This window comes from Apus apus, chromosome 3 (genome assembly GCF_020740795.1).
Source record: "Apus apus isolate bApuApu2 chromosome 3, bApuApu2.pri.cur, whole genome shotgun sequence".
Taxonomy (NCBI): domain Eukaryota; kingdom Metazoa; phylum Chordata; class Aves; order Apodiformes; family Apodidae; genus Apus; species Apus apus.
Genome location: NC_067284.1, coordinates 81,593,855 through 81,612,938, shown reverse-complemented (window position 1 = coordinate 81,612,938; position 19,084 = coordinate 81,593,855). Strand labels below are relative to the sequence as shown.

Below are 19,084 nucleotides of genomic sequence, written 5' to 3'. Positions count from 1 at the left end.
TGGGGATTTTTTTTTTCTATTTGCTTGCCATTAGTGGGTGTTCTCAAAAAGTATGTTTGAGTGAAAACCTAGCAGTGGGTTTTTCATATGCATACACATAATCCACTCAAACTATTCCCTATTCACCTCATCTGACTCTGTTCCCTCTTTCCATTTAGAAAATCCAGTGTTCTCTAAAACCCAGACAGGGGTTATCAATCATGTTCAATATTAGGTTACTTGCAGAAGAGAGTCATTACCTTTAATGTGTAATAACTGTGCCATGAAGATAATACAATAAAATCCAAGAAATGTAATTTAGGAAGGCTTCCTGCTCAAGCTTAAAAAAAAAATAAATGTTATAAGCCTATCCTTAGGGTCACAGAAAATCTTGTTTATTTTATTCCTTCTACTTTGTTTGTGCCTTTTGGGGCTTCTTGAAGAGTAATGCATCATCTGTCTGGGATGGTTCTCAGTGTGGGTCTGCTGCATTCACTTATTTCTATAGAAACACTTAAGAATACTTTCTGTTGTAGTATAACTGCTGTGCAGCACAGAAAGCAGCTATTGTGTTGGATTGTGATTTTAATAGACCTGCTACAAATCTCAGGATTTAATGAATTACAGGGAATATGACTGCACTGTAACTTTTGACACGGGAATGAATGATGCCCAAATGGAGATACTGGAAACTTAGAAAAAACAAGGAAGCTTTTATGTTAAAATGTGTCCTCAGGGATGCAAGTGGCTGGTTGTTGGAGTGACTTCAGTGGGAGGGAGAGTCCAGGGAGCTGCTTTTACTGCTTTTGTACCTTTTCCTTTGGCTTTGTTCTCTAGGACTGACACACTAGTGTGCCTGGCTGTCCCACCAGAAGGGAGCAAGCTAGCGTCAGATTTAGAAGGTGGAAGGGTAATGAGGACATAAATAGCAAAGGAAATTTCTGGGGAAGGGCAGTGTACCCCTTTTCATTTCAACCAGTCTTTTGTGAGAGTTTCCCAGCTCTGACAGCTCTGACTGGATTTATCAGGAATAGATAATGCAGTATTTAAAAAGCAAAACAAAGCAGAAGTGGTGGTACGTGGTGTTTGTTTTTTTTTCTGTGTGTGGTTTTTTTTTTTTTTTTTTAAAACAAACAACCCGACACCACCAAAATCAACAAACCATCAGAGGCAATTACAGAATCAAAGAATGACTTTGGCTGCAAGGGACCTTAAAGATCATCTAGATCCAAGCCCCTGCCTTGGGCAAGGACACCTCCCACTAGATCAGGCTGCTCAAAGCCCCATCCAACCTGGCCTAGAACACTTCCAGGGAAGGGACATCCATAACCTCCCTGGGCAACCTGTTCCACTGCCTTACTACCCTTGTGGTGAAAAATTTCTTCCTGATACCTAACTTAAACTTCCCCTCTTTCAGTTTAAAGCCATTACCTCTTGTCCTTTCACAACAAGCCGTTGTAAAAAGTCCCTCCCCAGCTTTTCTGTAGGCTCCTTCAGATACTAGAAGGCTGCTGTCAGGTCTCCCCAGAGCCTTCTCTTCTCCAGGCTGAACAGCCCCAGCTCTCTCACCCTGTCTTCATAGGGGAGGTGCTCCAGCCTTCTGATCATCTGTGTGGCCCTCCTCTGGCAGTTCATAGCCTTGTGGCTTTAGACTGGAAGAGCTACAGATAAGGAAGGCAGGTGTCCTTGAATGAGATGTTTACTTTTTTTTTTTTTCCTCAGCACAGAGTTCTCTGTTAGTTTACTTTATTGACAAAATGTTTACCTTTTTAAAGTGTTTGGTGAACTGTTAAGTTTAATTTCCCTATTTCTTAAGCTTTTGGGTACCTCCCCAGTAGGATATATGCCATTCTACTAACTATAATCCAAATCTGAGCAACAGCAACTTCTGCTAACTTGATAAATTTAGTTTTCCATGGAGAAGTTTTCAGCAGGAGTAGGGCTTCCAGGAAATATTTTCTCTAGAATTAAAGAATGTAGTCTCATTAGCATGTCTGTCATGTATGCTAAGCTTTTAATGGGAATCCTGCTCTTTTCTGTTGTAGTATGTTTCTTCTGTTTTCTTCATTTGTACATATCTTGGAGAACAACGCAGCCTTACTAGGTAAAGATTATTTTCTTTGTGCTTATTCCTTCATTCCCTTTATGTCCATACTTATAAGTAAGTGAGCAGCCATACAAAGAATCAGTCAACTGAACTCAAGTCCCTTTAGATCTAAAATTACAGCTAAGCAGTTAATGGAGTTTGCAGCACAGGTTCTCTTAATATTAGAAGAGGTAATGATAAAAATTTAAGAGGGAAATCTGAACAAGAACTGGAGTACTACTGTGAAACCTTAGTTGAGGATTTTACTCTAGAAGACAGCAGGAAGCACAACAGCTAACCAAGTTTCTGAACCATTCCTATATTAAGGTTTTGTTCAGCTTATGTGGTACCAAGGGACCTGAGGTAGGTCCCACAGGGAAGGAGTGGACTGGTGCTAAAACTCTGAACAGTGTTTTGTCACTTCACCTTGCTTGATATTTGACCCTGAAACTTGATATTTCATCAGGCAATATTAGGAATTCTGCTTCTTTAACAGACCTACTTTCAGTATAGTGGTATGAGTTTGTAGTTTCATTGGATAGTTTATATAAATAGTTTGAAAGAAAACTGAAATAATTAGGATTCTCTCTCTATGACAAATGTCTCTTTGCCCCAAAGCTCTAAAAAAAAGGTTAAAATAGAGGCAAATAAAAATATAGCTATCTCCCCTCTTCCTTAGCTGTATTTCTTCTTGCACGTGCAGCCAAAACTTGAAATGAACTTGCTCTTAACTATTCTCATAATATTTAAGTTGCATTGTCTCTGGACAGTGAAATAATCCGGTAAATGTGCTCTCTGCTTAAGTGCAACTTTAATTTGAAAATCGCATCCATAGCAGTTCTCAGAAATCCTATTTGAAATTACTAAGCATGATTGCTCATGCTGGAAGTGTTTTAAAATGAGTCCAGTCAGACACTAGAAGCTATTTCAAGGATTTTTCTAGGCAATCTTTGTTACCCAGCATGGGTCAGAATTAAAAGTCCCTGCACATCAAACGTAGTCAACACACTGATAATTCTGTGCAGTAAGAATCTTGACAAAGCACTATGGAATAAATTACAAATGAAAATCATATTGATACACAGTGGAACAATGTGAAGTAGATTTGTCAAATTATATCTGTTGTGAATTAGTGACTTGGTTTGAATTAATACGAGAAAATTATCTAGAAACTATTATCTGGACTAAACTTGTTGATGCAATGCTACATTTGGTCTATAGAATATCTTATTCCTAATACTGCACCTATTGTTAGTCAGCACTAGGTAAATGTTTCTTAATTTCTAGCCTTATTTGTTTTTTTTCTCAGAAACTCCAAGGGCCAAACTTTGCTTCTCACTGTAATAAAGTTAATGTTGCATAAATGAGAGCAAATCTGCTGCATATGGATACCCTTATGGTTGGCCATTAGGTTTTGCTTAACTGGAAACCGCATCTTTGAAAAGATATTTGACCTCATCAGTCTCTACAGCTACCTGAAAGGTCATTGTAGAGAGGTTGGTGCTGGTCTCTTTTCACAGAACAAGAGGGAATGGCCTCAAGCTGCAACAGGGGAGGTTTAGACTGGACATTAGGAAAAAATGTTCACAGAAAGAGTGTTTAGACACTGGAATAGGCTGCCCAGGGAGGTGGTTGGGTCACCATCCCTGGATGTGTTTAAGGGTAGTTTGGATGTGGTGTTGCTAGATATGGTTTAGGGGAGAACTTTGTAGAGTAGGGATGATGGTTGGACTCGGTGATCCCAAGGGTCTTTTCCAACCTGAATGGTTGTATGATTCTGTGATTCTGTGTTGCCTTGTGATGAATCCTGACGCAGTACTCGGAGACGGGGAGTGTGTGTACATGGACAGACAAATCAAGATAGCTCTCTTTTGCAGCAAATTGAAAGGGACTGTAACTAAGTCTGTATTTACTTTAAAGATGTTCTAAAATTTATCTTAACTGCTTGCTTATATCCCCTGTTCTTACTAGTCATGAAACCAATTATTTCAGTTTGCCCTGGGTTTTGCCTGTGGGCAACTCAGAAAAGAAGATGCCATTCAGTTTATCCTGCAGCTGTTTGGACTAACAGTGATTTAACTGCAGTTTCCATGACCCGTCTTTAAGATTTCTTCTCTTTCATATTAAGTTGTCAACCAGCTGAGATAGCTCATCTTTGTCAGAATAAGTCTCTACTGAACTGGTTGTAGATCCCAGTGTTTAGGTGGGTGGCTAGTACTCAGGTCACCAAAAGACAGCTTGAATGGGTAGTGAAATGTTTTTAGTAAAGCTACAAGTTGGTGAGAGGTGGCTTGAAAAAGTTTAAGAGTAAATCATGCAGCCAGGCAAGCAACTTTCTGCATCTTCATTTCTGTCTCACTGTGGATATATTCTATAAACAGTTTTCCAAGGCGACTGAACGTAATCACAGACAGCAAATGATTATTAGGACTGCATTTGAGGAGTAACATCTCTCATTTCAGTACTCCTTTTTTTTGAGAGAATGAAGTTCTAAAGTGAGATACACCGTCAGAATACCCTTGAATTGTGTTGCTAACTGGAGCTCTTTGCTCTACTGACACCAATTTTAGCTCTGACTTTAATTAGGGCTAGGAAAGAAGATGGATGTAACAAGTTTATATCTTCATTAATAAGAATGAAATTAACTGTATTTTGTTAAAGAATGCCAGCCTGGAAGTTTGCTGTTTTATATGTTGTAGGAGAATTTGCAAACTCTAGCTTGAAAATTAGTTTGCTGTGTTTTTAGGTTTTAAAGTTAAAATAGCTTGTTACAAATAGTATTTTTAAGGCAAACCTCATAAATAACTTTGCTTAAAGGGGTATGTCTTTTGTTTTCTTCAGGCTGCTGCCTATCACTTTAAAACTGCATAGTAGTGGATAGTATGCCTTTTCTTAAGTTTAATTTTTGTGGGATTTTACTTACTGTATATAAACCCACAGAACAAAACCAAGACTCATATAAAGCCAGGTAGCCCTTCTGTTCATGTGTGAGTCTGAGGTTTTGTGGTTTCCTCTGAAATGGAAACTGCACGTTGAAATACATGCTCTCTTTTTGTAATTTGGAAGCAGTGTGTCAGCCAGGAGAGCCTCTGAAACTGGGAAAGCATTTTCCTCTGAAGGGAGAGTAGATCTAGGTCTGCTGCTCTTTTGTTCTTTTAATAGCATTCTGCTTTTGCTTTGAGAAAATTATTCTGTGGTCTGTTTACTGCAGCCAAACAGGAGAGATGGTGGACTGGTAATATGTCCATTTGCCTGGTGCTCACAGAGTTTGGGTTTGTGATAAAATGAAAATGACACTAAAATCCTAAGTCTTAAAAGTACATTTACTCAAAGAGGATGGCTTTTTCTTTAGACTCTTACTAAGTCTGCAATGGCTTGAGCAAAACTTGTTTAGTTCCATAGTTTAACTTTGTCTCTGCACCTTACAGTTTCTTTTAGCTTTGGGTTTTGTTGTGATAGTTTTGCATACTGCTACTTAAGATCTGTGCCGGGGATAATGGGCATGGAGGCATCAGTAGTTTCAGGAGTTCTGGGCACAACATAATCTAAGGTGGCCAAAGATTTGTTAAGTTGAGCCGGTTGCCTAATTTTTATGTTGTTGGTAATCTGTTGTTAGACTTCTGTGATATATACACACAAAGTAGTTCTGCTAAGTTGAGTTTATTATTTTTGTTCAGGCCTACGTAATGTATAAGTTCATTGTCTTAAGGTCACATAAGATCTTCAACGTATGGAGCATGTTTAGTATGAAAGGGTAGTGTTAACAAAGTCTTCTTATTTTGCTTTTGTTAGGTTTAGATTTGACAATGGCTCCTGAGCTGTGGCTCACAGATTACTTATTAGGGGCTGGAGTGGAGCACTATGGTTCTGTGTCACTGACTGTCTCCAGGTGTCATTCACATCATGTCAAGCCACACTCATGATGTGCTTCCCTGATGTCAATCTGTGGTTCCCATCCTCTCAGGGCTGGTAAAAAATTACTGCTTGAAGAATTATAGACTTTGTGCAATAGGAACTAGGAGGGACTGTGTCTTCAAGATCCTTCTAGTAAACCATGGACTGTCCAGTGAAAGTCTTTTGGAAGCCCTGAATTGTTGCATTTTATGTTTTGTATGATACGGAGTTGAAAAAAGAAATATTTCTGTGATTTTCACCAAGATTTATTTTAGCTGTTAACAACTGTGATGAAGGTGATCCCTGAAGTATTCGGCACAAGCTTGCTAACAGATGACTTTGTCAGGATGGAATATTGGATCTGTTACAAGTAAATGATATATGACTTGAACAGATCAGGTTTGTCTTGGATTTTTGTTCTCCTGTAGTAGAAATTTTGTTGCACAGTCCTTCACCTGATTATTTAATAAGGGCAGATACTGCAAGTATGTTCAACACATCCATAGTGTGCAGCAAATGTCAAAGGCTTGAGTTTTTCTAATTTAAATATATTAACAGAGGAGTTCTTGACTGGGAGATGGAAGAAGACTTGCATTTGATACTGCTTTTAGCAAAGCCCTGTTGTCCCATTGGGCTGATTGATCCATTTCTTCCAAAGAATAGGGAACAGAATGGGCCAGGGCTCCTTGCTCTCTGTTTTGCAGAGTGGTGGGGGGTCTTGTATTTCTCACTGAAGGGAGCTGGGGTATTGGAGCAGGAAGTGCTTTGGTTCTTTGTTACATTTAAAAAATATGACAAAGCAATAAAGAAACACCAATTTTGTATTCCTCTTATAAAAGTTGTTTTCTTTGTTCATAGGGCTAGTCCCAAGGGAAAACAGCAGGACAGTGTTTGTGATCCAGACAAATAGGATTTGTTCTTTGAATTGGTAACTGAACTACTTACAGCTTGAGCAAAACCATTTCAGTTATCTGACCTGCTACTTATGGATTCATCAGATATTTTTTTTTCTTACTTGATGAAGCAAAGCTTGGAGCAAACAAATGGAAAATATTATGGGAATTTGAATGAATATAGCTCTTGGTAGAGACCTAAATGTGATTTGATATTGTAGCCTTTCCTTTTCTATTATTATTTCAATTCTCAGTATTGCATTCAGGGAACATAATTAGTCTTCCTGTGGGTTATTCATCACCTGTAATTTTCCATTAGTGTTTCTCAAAGTCTCCTGGAGTAACTGTTTTGTTTCACATATCAAAGGAAGTGATATCAAATCCTGTTATGAAGTTCCTTTCCACCAGGTTTGCTGAGTTTTTTCATTTTGGAATAAATTTATGGGGGACATGGGCAAAAAAGAGTAATAGGCGATTGTTTTAATCCTAAATGTTAAAAATAAAATTGCATCTTGCTATGTTAAGAAGAAAAAAAACCTCAAGATTAGATATGAAAGTTATCCCACAAATATGTGCAAGTAAATGTGCTCCATGTGAACATTGCCATTAGTAGGCTCAAGCAATAGTGTGTAGGTCCTCACTTTATTCCTTATGTTTGCCATTATAGAAGAAGCTATTGTTTCTGTTGCCATGAGAGGGCAAATAGCTCATGCACAACCTAACTGGCCCCTGACTACCTGGGGACTGCTAATTTCCTTTCTCCATTCCCTGTACAGTCAGAAGCATCCCACTTTCTGTGGGATCTTGCCATCATGAGAGCAAACTTGCTGTGGAAAGTTTTCCCTCTGTGGGGAAGATACTTTCTTGGAGTCTGAGTTGCAACATCTGGGGAAAATGAGAAGAGATGCTAGAGAATGAAACATGTTGTTGGGGTATTTGAGTAAGTATGTTCATAACAAGCATAGGTTCAAGTCACCTAGCCTGAGTGTGGAAGAGTGCCCAGCCTAGGAATAAATTTGCCCTTTTAGAGGCATTTTTTATGTGGGGGTAAAACTTCTCTTCTCCCTGAGAAAGTGAGCAACAGAGTGTTTTCCTTGGTGGTTCAGACAGTGGTATATTCTGTGTAAGAGTATAATGGTAGGAAGCAGCATCTCTGTTACCTCTGCCTTATACAAACACCCAGACTACTGGGGGAGAGGGGCAGGGAAGAAAGGGAAGGGGGAGTACAGAAGACAAGCAAAATGCTGTCTTTCGTATGCATGTAATTTAAATAAAATGAAGATCTGACATTCTCGTCAAGTTCTGCAGTGATAGTATTTTTTGTATCTGATTAGCAGTGGCACAAGGACATTGTCTAAACTAGCAGATTTTATGTCTGAAAACTGTAGTGTTGGCAATGGCACTCGCTCTGTAACTGGGGTTGAAAGCTCTGCTCTTCTGCATTTCTTCTCGAAGTGCATGTCATCCATGGAAAAGTGTCAGGTAGGCTTTTTTCTGGGTGCAATCTAGACAGTGATTGCAGAAGCTCACTGTTGGGAGGAAGCTGTGGAAATTGCAGAAGGGGTGTGTATTGCGTCTGAGGAAAAGTCAGGCACGGATGTTTGTTGACTGAACTCTTTGGCCATCAGCATCACTGTGAATTTTATCACTGTCTCAGATTCATTGTGTCCTCTTGAAAGTCACATTTTTGAGAGAAGCACAGCAGCCTAGAATTGTCTCTGGCTCCTGTTGCTTTTGTTTTGTTCGTGTGACATATAGCTGTGAGCCAAGTTGAATTGACTGGTAAAATTGAGTTTACAGCTGTGTTGTTGAGTGGGTGATGTGCTAGCAAGGATGCCTAAAATATAGTAAAAGTTGTTCCTTTTCTTATAGTCTGTTCAGAAACTTAGCATTTGAGAAATACTCAGTGAAGAACTGGAAGGCACATGACAAAGTATTGCTGTGCTTCCTTCAAAGCTTCTCCCGTTCCACCCCTGTCTCTGATCTGCCCTAGTGTTTTGTGAATTAGAATTTTGCCTCTTGTTATAGATAATTTAATTTTCAGTTTTCATCTGGTGAATGTGTCCCAAGAAGAACTGGGCTGCTACCCAGCTGCACCCTGGCCTGTGTGCACATCATAAGCTGGTTGTTAAAGTTGTTCTGCATTAGGACAACAGTGATTCTCAGATTTTATGGTTTTGAGAGAAGGCAAAGGGCCAGACCAGAACACGTAAAGTAGAAATGAAGACACAATTTTAAAAGAGCTATGGCTGGATGCTGGAATTTATGCAGAGTGGTGGTGATGGGGATGAAATGGCAACTTAACGAATGGTGGGAATCGTGTTGACTTTTCACAGTGATTTGACAACTGCCTGCTGTCCCAGAGCTAGGACAAGACCCCCTGCCTGCCAAGGCAGGTCCACAGGTGGCCAGCCTGTATTCTGCATGTGGCAGGAAACAGGCTGTGTGAGGTCTCAGTACTGCTTGCAAAGTAACTACTTCAGCTCAGAGTTTACAATAATGCATCACTGTTCCTTAAAGTATAAGTCTTTTGCCAGTTTGAATAGTAGGAAGAAACTTCAGAGACTGGCAAGTCCCCCACAAAAGCCCACCATTTTCTAGCTAATATTTCTGTTTCAGAGGCATGTTTCTGTACCCATTCTTTCTCCCGCATGAGACACAGTTAGTAGCTCTAGCTGCCATATGCTCATAAAATAGTAAGGGATGGAGATGCTGAAATGGCATCCCTTTTGTGCAAGCAGTGCATTCCAGGGGCAGTCATAAATGCTATCTATTGGAGGCAGGGAGCCATTTCACTCTAGCACAGGTGGTTTAGTGTAGCTGGAAGAGGAGGGGGGATAAACCCCACCTGAGGGCCAATAGCAGAATCATGAGCATTGCAGCCTTCTAGTTGGGATGTAGGATATGGAAACATCAGAGAAATATGACCTGCCCCAATTAATACACCTAGACATTAGGTGTGATTTACAGCTCTGTGTTTGTCTGCCTGGATATGTGAAGTTGAATGTAAATAATGCACTATTTACCTGCAGGAAACAATGTGTCCCTTGGCTGTGCCACTTGCTCAGTTTTCATAGAAAAAAACCCCAAAACAACAACAACAAAAACCACCACCAAGAAACTCTTCTTTTTGGCCATCTGCCAGGCATAACAACCAGGCATGAAAGGCACTTAGTCGAGGGTTTTTTCTCTCCAGCCAACCCACGCATTTTGAGGTTTCTTTACTATAATGACTTTTGTACTCTGTAAGATAGTTACTATGTTAACTTTGTTAAAAAAGAAACAAAACAAAAAAAGGCAATTTGACACAGTGACTCCTTTTAAAAGGACTACAAGGAGCAAGAATGCTTCCTTTTTGTGCCTGAAAACACTCTTTGGTCTGTTTCTCTGCCCACTCAAGGAGGACAAATTAAAGAATATCTACTAGGTTTCTCAGATCTGATTCCTGAGACCTCTCTCGTGACCTCCTATGAAGGGGCATCCTGCTGAGACGGAGCCTGACTGCTCTGCAGACATTGTTTAATTTTCAAAGTCACATGCTAAGTCCCTACAAGTGTAGGAGACAACTTAAAAACAAATGAGTTTTTAGTGATGAATGATAGAGACCAAGCTGGTGGGTTTCCATTTTCATCCCCACTACCCTCCCACTCTTTCCACAAATTTTTGCCGTCATTATCACCACATCCAGCTGGGATTTGTGACCCATTTGGCTGGCTCTCAGCCCACTGTGGTAGGTATTGCTGAAGCCAAGAGGAATGACTTGAGAAGAGGTGTAATAAGAGCAGAGGCTGGTGTGCATAGAGGTATTTTTCCAGTGGGATCTATTTATTCTCTGCTTCTTTCTTGTGCACTCTTCCATACTTCTCTTATTTTTCTCACCTTGAGACCTATGTCTTTAAAGCCACATGCAAGCACAGCCACTCTACTCCAGTAGCAATTCATCAAAGCCCTCTTCACAGTGCTTTTTACAATTATGTAGATAAACCTCCTCAATTAATTTTCCATTTCAGAATTTCAATTGGGCTGGAGCTGGGTATAGAGGTGGTGGCCTACTTGGCAACAATTTTCCTTCATCCTACACACCAGAGACTGTATATCTTGGTTTAACTTCACTCTGTTTTATTTGGGCTGCAACATAAGCCTGAAAATCGAAAAAAAACAGGCACGTCTTATTACACCTGTGTACACTCAATTCTGCATTTTAGCTAGGGGTGATTTTGTGGTACTGCTGAGAAACAGGGCAGTGGAGCAACTCGAGGAGAGTAATATAGATAAGTTCACAGACAAGTGGACACAGGCTTTTTGAAATAATATTTAATTTTAGGTTCTTGTTTTTAGGTGTGTAGGTCTGTATATCGAGTACTTAACTTGCAGAGCTACCATTATGGCCAAACTAACTTCTCAGGCTAAGAGTGGGAGGGTTCATTGAATTCAGCTGCAGAAGTGGTGTGCCTCCTGACATTCATGCTGTTGGGAGTTTTTGGGGTAGCTCAGCTCTGTTGGGGAAGGGCCCAAGGTTACAGGTATCATGCTGCTCAGTAACAGAGGGGAGCTCTGCAAGTAAGTGTGGGTGATGTGAGACATTTAGCTGCAGAGCTGACAGTATAACTATCCCTTTGGAAAGTGTGCAGGTTGCTTCTTTGTGACTTGTAGCACTTCTTCCTTACCCTTTTGAGCACCATTCAGGTTGCCCTGGTGCCACATTTTAAAAACATGGGGAAATAACAATTTTAACTCCCTGCCTTTTCTGACCATGCCATCTGATCATAAATATCTGAAGATGAGCAGAATCTTGATGGTTAATGTTGCTGAGGGTCACCCTTCTGCTCCTTCATGTTTCTCTTCCTGCTCTAGTGTGGCAAAGATGATGGTCTTAGGTTGTGACATGTCTGAGCATGCAATGCTCATTTCGCTATAATTAAAGTTGCCATTGCACACTGACAATTTCAGTTTTAATTCCTATTCGTCAGGTCTTCAGTGGTGGCCCAATATTCAGTAGTGTGTTTTTTGTTTTTTTTTTCCAGTACCTTGGATTCCAAGTTTGTTTCCTATCTGAATATTAGCTAGCCCTGCTCTGTTTCTAGGATCAGATATGTTAGTATAATTTTCCCAGCTGTGGGCAGCACTGCATCATAGGCTCTCTATAAAGATGCTTATTAAATGCCATTTTTCCCTATTTCAAATGTATTCCACTGTGAACCTGAATTATTGAAGATCTGCATTTAGTCTGAGAAATGTCACCCAAACTGTAGAAACAAAACATGTAAGAGATATAGGCCAAACTTCAATAGTACAGCATTTTTAATATGAGGATATTATGGCACTGCAAAAAAAGACTGAGTAGCTGTCCTTTCAGCTAATACCAGACTCATCATAGGGGCTTGCTTCCAGTATAATGATGTCTTTTCTTCGGGAGGTGTCTAGTCAGAAACGTATTAGCTGGGAGCTCTATGTGCTGGTTGAAAGAATCTGACTTAGTCCTGCAGAATGCATGTGCATGTTTTCATCAAGGAGGGTTGAGTGGGTCCTCAGAGTTTCTTTGGGATATGGGAAGCCTGCTTTGCTTCACAGAGATATGAAGCAAGTCTGAGGCAGGTGAAGCTGCACCAGGTAACCCAGACAGGACCTCCTCTGCTGTCCCATGCTTAGAATAGAAGTGGGGCTTGCATTGTCATTCAATACAAAGGTACAGAGAGACAGAGTAAAAGGTCTAATGTTGCCCAAAAACTGTTTTGTGTATTCAGGGGCTGATAAAGAAGATGCAATAAATGGTCTGCATCTGACTTAATCTTAGTCTGATCTCTCTTACGGTCTTTTTACTGGCTTTCTACAGTCAGTAGGGAAGAGATGGCTGCTGGATGACTGACTTTAAGACACCTCCTGAAAATAATTCAGAGGACTTCACATCTCTTGGGGCATTTTAGGTAGCCTGGAATAGTGATGTTCAGTACTTCAGTGCTTACATCCAAATTTGACAGGATGAGCTTTTACTGAAGTTTGTGCTGATGCATCTTTGTCACAGTGATGTGCTTTTAGCATCAGGGCAAAATAATGACCTCATCCCATGGCTATGAGCTACTGTGAATTGCGGTATTATGTTATGAAACAGACCTGCCTATATTTTTATCAGGTGCTTTATGAACGGATTCACTTTTTACAACTGGGATGAGATGTTAGGAGTGGCTGCTAAATATGTGTTTGCAAGTTTGGTGAGGGCAATCAGGTGATCAGTGACTTTCAGATCAAAATGGTAGTCTCTTTTCTTTCTGGAAGTAGATGCTGTAGTCCCAATGTTTATAAGAGCCCATCCTATGAATAATGCTAAAGCTGAAGCAGTTTTATTGTGCTGAAGAGCCATGAGAAGTTGTTAATCCATGCTTTTGAGGGCAGGAATAAAAGAGGACCCACTCAGGAAGATACATTGTTTTCAAGTATAAACCCGAAGAAAAGTGGCAGAAAAGGCCACTTCCATGTAGGTTGGAACTGCAGTTATCCCATACAGTGTTGCTTTTTATACACTAGTGCAATTTGCTTTCCTGTTTTTAATATTGTAAGGGGTTTTGTTCTATGGGAAATGGGAGTGTGTGTAAGAGGTGTGTGTATTAAGTTTTTTCCCCTATGCTCTTGTGTAACATCTATATTACTTGGTATAATGTTTCCACATCCCAGAGAACCATCAACATTTCATACATCAGATTTGCTGTGAGACTATTGTTCATTTCAGAATTGACAAATTTTTAGTTTTAAGGTATTTGCTATTGTCACACTAATTGTTTCCTTTTAGTAAATTAAATTGATTTAACGTTACTGAACATGAAACTAAGAGAGGGTAAAGAACAGAAGAACTCAATTTCCTGATTGTTCAGTAGTAACAGAATGATCTTGAAGGCATCCTCCTAGTTTAGCTGAAGACAATTAATGACCTTGTGTAGTATTGGGAATATATGGATTTGGTTTCTGACTCTGCACAGTCTGTCAGTTTAATCTGTCTGATCTTTAGGTGTTTCTTGGATATAAATAACACTACCGCAGCAGTGGTGGGTTCAAGCTCTCATGACAAAGGCTGTGATTTTGTCACCGTTTGACTCAGGTCCGACAACAAAGCTTTCGATCCCCTTCCCCTCCCACCCAGGTGGGGAAGGAGAGAGAAAAAGAGAGAGACTTGGCTGGATTGAAAACTAAACTACACAGTTTAATTAAACACTAACAATAAAAGAAAATACATACAATTATATACAAATGTGTTCAGATATGTGCAAACCCCTATTGCCTCCCCTCACCCCCCGCAACTCCCCCAGCACTCTCCTGAGCTGTGAACAGTCCCAAAAAGTCCCAGAGCTGCTGGAGAAAGTGGAGTGATGAGGGTCAGGAGAGCTCGAGCCTAAGGGTTGATGGTGATGGATGGACAGAGTCCTCCCTGGATGCTGACCATGAATGGAAGAGAAGGGAAGAAGAAGCAGGAAGGAAGTTGTCTTCTGTGATCTCTGACCTTCCTCTGAGCTTACGTAGATATATGGAATGGAATATCTCTGGCCAATGTTGCTGTCTAATTCAGCCTCCTGCAGGGTGTGGGTGTGTGTTGTAGATCTCCCCATAGTGTCTGAGCTGGCAGAGCAAAGATGTGACCTTGAAGACCCAGCAGTTAGAAAAACGTTCCTCCCTTATCAACCTTAGTTAGAACAGACTGGTGCTACTTAAAATAAAGCTTGCTGAAGGAAAAAAAAAAATCAGTAAAAGGAAAATTGGCTTCATCCTGGCTCAAACCAGGACAGGTTTCTTCTCCTGTACCTGTCACTACTTTGACCAGAGGAGCAGGATGGTGCTTTATTATTTGATCATTTGCCTATGGGAAGTCTGAGGTTGATACTCAGTCTGTGGCTGAATGGAAAGAGGTGATTACAAGTTTGGTGTTTTTCTGTCGTGTCGGGGGTGCTGCACCAGTTCTGTTGTTCATATTGGTTATTCTAAATGCTTTTAATGGGTATAGTTTTTTGGAATGGCTTTCTGGTCATTTAGGAACTGGGTGAGCCCAGCCATAAACCACCCTGTTAGCCTTTGTTCTTCAACTGAGTAATAGTTGTGGTTATACTTTAGTGATTAAGCTGATTTAAAGTATGAGAGCTAGCAGAAATCATATTTCTTTTGTACATAAGCTCAGACTAAGTTGCCTTTTTGTGATTTGTATTTCAAAGTACTGTATGATTCTTCACAACTTAAACATGTGCTTAGTGTATCGATCTCAAGAGCCTCTTAGTGAAGTTTTTCAAAGTGAAAATATGGTCTGAGAATGGAAAGTTTAGAGTCTGAACTGAAAAAAATTGGCATAGTCTATGGACTTTATCTTGTGCTAAGCTGACTCCTGAAGTTTTAGTTATGCTCCTTTTTAAAACTGCTTGTAGAAGAAAAAGGCATGCTATTTCTTTGATACTGTATTGTTTTGTGAAGCTTTCTCCCATCTAACAAAGTATGATCTTTTTGTTGCCTTTGACCTTACCTCTGCATACATGCCATTGGTAGTCATATGAAGTGTCCCTGCTTCTGGGAGAACATAGCAGACCTGGTCAAGGCAAGGTCTTTGTGCTGTCTGCTGCTCCTCCTTAAGGAGTTCCATGCTGAGGGTTTGCATTAGGAATTCATGCAAGCAGACTACCAGCAACAATTTTGCTTTTTCTGCGGAGAAAATGACTTTGAATGCATTTCAGTATTTTAGCCATTATGTTAATTCAAACTATTTGATGGATTCAGGGTATTTTTATAGTCAATGGAAAAAGGCACAGTGCTACAAAGGTGACTTTGCAAATTCAAACACGCTTAAAAGTAACCTGTCTTCCTCCTTTGCCTGTAGGCTTAGCCTCAAGTGGTTAGAGTAGCCCATCTTTGAACATCCTCTCTTTTGTGATGCCGTCCAAATTCAGTTTAGATATGAACTGAATTGAAAGCTATTGAGTCACACTGACTCTTTTAATGCCTGGTCTTACCTTTGCAAATTTTTGGTTATACTGCTCTGCCACTGAGGCACTAATACTATTAGCTGTGGCTTTTTGAGGATATGTGTAGCTGTCAGCCTTTCAGGAGAGGTGAAAATTGTTGTAATGGAGCTATGAAAGTCACAAAATCGTTCAACTTGTGACTCTGCTCCAAAGCTTGTTGTGTGGACTGCTCTGATTTAAATACATGGTTTTCATACTCTGAATTGATTCCTCAGATGAACCAGTAGAAACCAGTCCCAGGTATTTGTCTCTTAATAGCACTAATAAAATCGTATCTCCAAAGGAGATGGACTTGTCATTGAGGGATCCCTAAATGAAGGAGCTTATTGCAGATTCCAGGTTAGGAAGGTTATTGTTTTTTTATGCTGAACTTTTAATGTGATGAATGAGCCTTTTCTTGGTCAATAGAAATTTCACATTGTTGACTGTTTTGATTTTCTTTTCCATTTACTTCAACTTCCTGCGTCAATTCCATTCATGATTGCTTGTTGTTTTCCCCTCACAATGTTGAGTTTCTGGTCTTATATTAACAAGCAGCGTGTTTCATAAGACACCATAAATCTTATTCTGGATGGAGAAAAGTGCGTATCTCATCAGTTCATTGAGGGAGTCTTGACAAGGAAAAATACCCCACAACTTCATGCACATAAATGCTACTTGATTTGCCAGCTGGGTGAGATCTGGTTTCCAAGTGAGTTTCTGCTAGCCAGCCTGTACTGCATGGAACACATCTTGGGAGGCATAATTCTCTGTCTTTCAGCTTTTATATATATATACCATAAAGATTTAAGTTAGGCTTAATTTTCTTCAGCTTAAAAGGTGAAATGGGTATACACAGAGAAGTGCACAAAGCATTCAGTCTGTATTTCTACTATAGCAGGAACATTTTTGCTACTGCTGAAGTGTAGCTCCTTGGCAATGCCTCCCGTCATCCTCTCTTTGCAATAACTTCTGATGAAGTTCGGTGTCAAACCTGGAGTGCTCAGTGTGTGGGCTTAGCATTACTAAAATGTTAATTAAAACTCTGATACAAGAACTGAAGATCCAAGACTACTCTTCAGGATGAAACTACAAGAAGTACTTATTTTCCATGGAGTCATATATCTCACGTACCCAATTTGAGAATGAGTTTCAGCAAAATGTATTGCAAGTCTCCCTGCAGCCTGTTCCACATAAAAAGTAATTTATTTGACTTGGTTTTCTCAGTATATTGAGATTTGTGTGGGTGACTTCTGTTGGTATAAATACCTGGTATATCAAAATAAGTATTCATACTCTCTTTCATGTGCTTTTCCATCTGGGGAGAAGATGGAAAGCAACAGTTTAATTTACAGCTGAAAGATGCTTGCCTACTGCTGTGGTGAGTGTAGTAGAATTTAAACAGAAAAAAAAAAAGTCCAAATATCCACTTTTATAATGTATTCTTATTAGCATTTGCTTCACTTAGATCAACACCCTTCATCTATTAATGGTACTGTTTATGCACCTTATCTAAAAAAGTTAAAAAATTATCTGTTAAAATCTTCATTGCATGCCCAGCTGAGCTGCCAGGAAGTTGGTTAGAAGCTTTGTTAGTAAAAATTAAAATCTTGAGCAGCAGCACTTCCAAAGCTATAGAGCTTTTCAAACTGTGCTCCAACTGAGAGGTTGCTATTCCTGAGCTATTTTGAGGAATCAAACATTGAGGAAACAAATAACTAACTGGATGCTATTAATTTTCTCAGATATCTGATCAAAGGTTGCTTATGTAAGGAGAACCTGGTAAAAGGAAAGGCCCCAGGAACTCACTTTTCTGTTTGTTCCTTTTGGAAAGGGAATATAAAGCTCTCCAAGAGCCTAATTTTTCCTAATTTAAGCTTCTCTAATTTCAAATGAGAAAATTATTTTCTCCATTTTGCTGTGGGAGAGTGGGAAGAGAGTTGATTCCCAGCATGCAGTGATCTTCTAGCATTTCCTTAGTGGTAACTGTTGTGTGCTACACTCACTGATAATGAGTTGAAGTGCCATATATAAAACAAGCCTCTATTTTATGGGAGAGTCATGTGTGGTGTTTTTGTGTGTGTGTGTGCATTGGGTTTTTTTTTGTGTTGTGTTTTTTTTGTTTGTTTGTTTGTTTTTGGTTTTAATTCACAAAAGACTGGAAAAAAGTAAAGTTGTTGCATATTTGTCTGGTACTTACAGAAGAGTGGAGGAGTAAAGAAAAACTTGGGGACTTTGACAGAGGAAAAATGGAGATGGTTGCTGTCCTGGAATTTGGTCCTAATGGAATTAGTGTGAGCAAGACCAAGACCTGAGGGTTGAAGAAGATACAGAGCACTTTAAAAGGCCTAAAGACCTGTTCTTGTTGTCAGTCTGTAATGCAAGTTGTTTATAGTTAGAGGCAAAAACTTGGATTCTTTCTAGCTCTTGCTAGATTTCATTATTTTGATTAGTATTTTACATTTAAAACCCCTAATGTGTTTCAAATTACAGTAATTTGAGGTTTTGGATAGGAGCTCTCTAATAAACATAATCAAGAAAAGATGTTCCATGGAGTAAGTCACATAATATATGAATTTGTTACTGTGCTTTTTTCCCTATCTCCCCCACCCAACCAATATAAGAATAGTCTACTGTTATTTTTAGCTTTATGGGGTTTCTGTTTTATTTGATTTAGCCACTAACATATTGCAGTGGTATCTTGACTTCAGAAAAGTTTCTAGTAGCTGGAAACCCTGGGGAGCTCAGAGGGACAGGGAAGTGTTGGGAGGGGACATGAAGGGAGAGGGGGATGCTCAGCACCCACTGCTGTTTGTCTGTATGATTGCTCTGTGAGAGCAGAACTGAGAGAATGATGTAGCAAATTCAGATTTCTAAGGTATTTTGTACTGGTGTCAAGGCTCAGTGATCCAAGTCAGGGAGCACCATAGCTGTGAACAGGGGCTCACAGCATGGATCTGCAGCATGGATACTTGGGCACCATGTTTGTAGGCCAAGCCTTTCCACAGCACAGTGATAGGTATGGCATCCTCTGTCCTCCTGTGGCATTTTCTGCACACAGGATTGCTATGCCACCACTTAAAACTATCATCTTGGCAGTTTCTTACACTATTTACCTGTTTTCACAGGTTTGTTTAATATGAAATGAAAGAAAAAGGAACAATTTCTGTAGATTGCGGCATGTCATGAGCCATTACAGCTAAACACCTCCCTCCCTGTTGAAGTGCTTTGCAGCCTTGTATGACTCCATGAGGGATCACCAG

At 39.8% G+C, this 19,084-nt stretch overlaps 1 protein-coding gene across 1 annotated transcript in view; it reads left to right on the top strand.

Moving 5' to 3' along the window:
* Positions 1–19,084, top strand: part of KIF26B (kinesin family member 26B) — a 295,702-nt gene that overhangs the window by 55,641 nt on the left and 220,977 nt on the right. The gene's annotated exons all lie outside the window — the stretch shown is intronic.